The sequence below is a fragment of the Athene cunicularia genome (genome assembly GCF_003259725.1).
Source record: "Athene cunicularia isolate RWA chromosome 4 unlocalized genomic scaffold, athCun1 chr4_part3, whole genome shotgun sequence".
NCBI classification, from domain to species: Eukaryota; Metazoa; Chordata; class Aves; order Strigiformes; family Strigidae; genus Athene; species Athene cunicularia.
The window spans coordinates 19,028,196-19,032,746 of NW_020799100.1; positions in this window are offsets into that span (position 1 = coordinate 19,028,196).

Here is a 4,551-nt window from a genome sequence, read left to right on the forward strand (position 1 = left end):
GACATGATGTCAGTTACTCTTCTACTGGAAATTGCTTGAAGATACATTTATTTATATGAACTTGCTTTTACCAATCAGTCAGCAGTAATGAGTAACATGATGTGAATATCACCATTCAGATACTGGTATTCATAAAAGACACAAATAATAGAGGTTCACTGAAAAGCAATTTCAATCTTACATCTGTAAGGCATGTTAGTTACAACTGAAATAGCTGAATTATCTGACTTGAGCTCCCCAATTTAAGTACTTCTCTCTTACCTGTTATCATCCATTCAGCAGCTGCTGCTTCATCTTAAGTAGAGTTTTGATAACCCATCACTCTTCTATCACCTATAGTTAAAAAGTGAACCTCTGTTTTGAAACACAAAGAAGAAATAACCATCTTTGGAGTGCTAATCAGCTTCAGCTAATAGAACCTGTTCCTTTCTTAGGAGTAGAGAAGGCAACAGTTGTATTAGTTCTTTCCGAAACAGAAGAAAAGTTGGGAAGAGAATGGATGAATTTATCTTGTCCTCCTCTGCTTCATGTTAGCATCAGTTATGGAGTTCCATCCTGCCTAGATTGAGACTCGTATCAAGAGATATGCAACCCCCTGAATTCATAACAGTACCATATATTTGCTAATACATATATAAATAGTATTATACAGAGAGATTATGACCGATTTTATTATACGTGAGAAAGAAATATTATGTCTTTAAGCTAACACTTTCAAGCACAAATCAAACAATTTCATGTGAATGGAATAGTCTTAATTTCTTCAAACCTTAGTGATGGCTTAGTGTAATGAGGACACTCCATTTTGTTGGATGTGCCAAATTTCTGAATTAAGTAAAGTACATACCTTGTGTGGGACACAGTGTCTTCAGAATGGTGTTTTTTTTTTTTTTTGTTTTTTTTTTTTTTATAAATCGGGGTTCTGTTGAATTTTTGCACATAATTTTACTTAATTTACTTTTTTTTTTTTTCTTTTTTTTTCCTTTCCCCTATCTTTGAAAGAATGGTATAGGAAAATACAAGATCTACAGTAGAAGCAAATCTCCTAAATACTATTAGTTGTGTTTTCACAGGTAATGAATTTGACTGGGAAATATGTGCAAGTAGTCTGTGATATTAATATAACATACTTGTACCTACTCAGTTCCATGCACTATTCTCATCTACCTGAAAACAGTGAAGGAAAATTGAATTCTGAAAACTGTCAGTGGAACACACTCATATTCAGAGGAGATTGTTATTATTCTTCCATCCTACTGCATATCGTGGGTCAAGAGTGTTTTGCAATACCTGCAGTATGAAGACCATTACTCATCCATAGCTTCTGTTTTATCTCCAGTGTAACTATTAGGAACTGTGCATGTATCTTTTAGTCATTTCCATAGAATTTTAAAGACTTGGGTGTGTAAGTATTTGCTTTTTAGCAGTCATGAAAACTCTGACAAAACACCTCTTGTCAGAGATGTCAGCATATGTCCTTCTCTTATACATGGTCCTGAAGGGTGGGACACAGGTGGTAAAGGAAGGATTTATTTGAATAATTTTGATACATGAACTAAGTTTCATGACCTGTTATAGGTATTCATTTCAACAGTAGTAATAAAATATTTCCACTATTAGTTCGATATAGGGCTATTAATGATTTCTCCCAGGCATATCTCTGAAGAACTTCCTTGATTCTTAAGAAAACAGAATTTGCATTTAGTTTGTAGAATGTGTTTTAAAAGCTAGATTTCTAGTTTTTCTGTCATTTCCCGAGAATCATTAGCAACTGCTGCAAGATTTATATTCTTGGAAGTGTCTACAGTAGATCATAGTCTTTAACTGCTGACGGTGATGCAGGGAGAAGAGAATGTGTGTTTAGACAAGGTGAATTGTGTTTATCTTTCCACTTAGTTTTTCAAATATTTATGTGTATTCTTGTAACATTACATTAGAGATTTTGCATGTTATCCACACGTCACATCACATTAAAGATGATTTGACCTTAAACTATATTAAAACAAAAGTGTGAATGGCAGTAGGAGTACTTTACATATAATACTTTCTGCTCTCAAATTCAATTAACTTTTAGCCTTTTTTTTTTTTTTTTTTTTTTTCTGGAAGATTTTATTTCCTAATTGCATTCCTGTGATCACCTTTGTGCTTTACCATATTTCGCTGCCACAGAGAGATATAAAGTGTAACTGAATGTCTGTGACAGCTCAGCTGAGGAATCAGCCTCATCTAGTATTCCATTTGGTAGTAACCAGTACCAGAGATTTTAAAGAAAACTGCACAAAATGCTTGAGTCAATGGCACTCATTACCCCAAAGTAAGTTTATTCCTCAGATATGTTGGTGATTGATAATATCCTGTATAATTGTATGCTTCATTTACTAACATTTTATTAGAGGGGAAAAAAAGTTTTCTTGGAAAGCTCCCTGATATTGGAACTCCAGATATTTTGGGGATTGGTTGTTTTGCTGGGTTGTGGTTTTTAGTGCTGGTGGGTTCTAGTAGTGGAAACAATTCCAGTGATTAATTTTGTACAATATAAACCAAAGACCTCTTTCCACATTTAAAATACATTCGTTTGTTGGAATTGCCTCAGCAATTTGTCCAAAAAGGTAATTCAGATGCAGGCAGTAATGAAACTAGTATGGTCAGCATGTGTGGACAATAGATGTATAGAAGAGAGTCATCTGGAAAATCCAAGACCTTGTATACTTTGAGTAAATTTGAAATAATCTATGTTTTATTTAATCTGAATATTCATGAGACGTGTGCTGAAGGAACACAGCCTGTAGGTTGATGACATAAAGACCACCACAAGCACTGAACAGCAGCTCCTTTGATTCCCAGTTCTTCCATGAGCTCCAGTTATTTTCCACCCTGCCTACACCAGTAGGGGCTAGTCCCAGAAGAGCTGGGAGAATGCTGAGAAAGGCAACAAGCACCCCATCAATGTCCAAAGGTAAAATATTCATGATGGAATGCAATAGAGAAGATAATGGCAGTAAAAGTCCTCTTCATTATGCCTTTACTGCTGCACTGAATATTAGACAAGCAGAGCCCACTGTTCAGTGATTCCTGGTAATGGAAAAGAGGCTGAAAATGTCACTGTTTGTCCCCTCTGTTTTTTGTAGACTGAGACATATAAAAACAACAAAAAAAGCACAAGTATTTCTCCTTTGTCCCACCTGTATTTATTCATTAATCAGAGCTACTACTGATTGTGTTACCAACACAGCCACTCATTCCCCAGGTTGCTGTGTGCCTCACACAGCTGTCAAGTAGCAACACTCATTTATCTCAGAGTGGTATAACTGATATTTAAAGGTCAATATTGGCTCAAATCATCTGTGGGTTTGAGTGCTTAAAAACAATGGCAGCAATGTACACACACATAGAGAGAAAATCTCTGGTCAGCTACTTTAAGTCTAAACGATTGCAGTTATCAAAAGTGAAGACATGTCTTCTGGGAGCTGATATTTTCTTTTTTCTATAGGCAGAAAGCATTGCCATATGAGACACATTTGTGATCTGGTATTTCTTTGCGAAAACCCTATTTTTTTGTTAAGAAACTTTCTTATATTCAGTCACAATGCATGTGCTGAAAAGTTCTATTATTTTTCTAGATAGATGTTATTAATATGAAGCACCTTAAGTTTATGAAGGAGAAAAAACCCAAAATGGTCAGGAAAAAAATATTATTCAATTTTAAAAGAAAATATTTACTTGATTTAAAATTTTTAAAATGTAATAGGAGAGATTGGCAAAGGACAGCATAATCTGAGTAAATAAACCTTATCATACATCATAAACTACAGCAGAACTTTCTTCAGGATATTCAGTGTAGGGCATATGGAAAGACAAGGTTTTCCCTGCCCTACTCATCATGACTCTAAAGGTGTAGACTTCTCCTTTCTGTATATATTCCTGTATATATGCCTGCTTATTGTATATTTCTGTATATGGAGCTATGCACCTACATTTCAAACCCTACCCTGCAACTTTAGTCCGTCAAAAGACAAGACTTAAGTGATATCTTTATTACTTCTTTTAATTATAGTAAAATTATTTGAGCTAGGAAGGTAAGGTTCATAATGTAACTTTCAACTCCTAAACCATTTCTCTCTACAATGAGCCAAGAGAGGAGGGAATACAATAGATATATATGTTTCCATGGTTATTCCCCTCGGTGTATAGCTGTGCATGGTACGATGAGTTTCTGTTGCATAAAGCATTCCGGAACCTTCTGATCAACAGCTAAGTAATAAAATGCTAAGAGTGAGTGTCATGTATAGTGACTTTCATGCAGAAATAACAAAGTTCTTAAAACTCTCCATTCTCCACCACACCACAGAAGAAGGTTTGGCTTTTGTGGACTAATACAGATGAAGTGATATGTGTCCAAGGTCAACAGATTTAATGTATCATAAAACTTCTTAAATGGAACTTCTGCTCCATTTCCTTACTGGTACAAGTATTCAGCTGCTACCAAGAGAAGGAATATTTTCTGAGCTCTTCTCTCTCTTTTTTTTTTTTTTTTTTTTTTTTTTTTTTTTT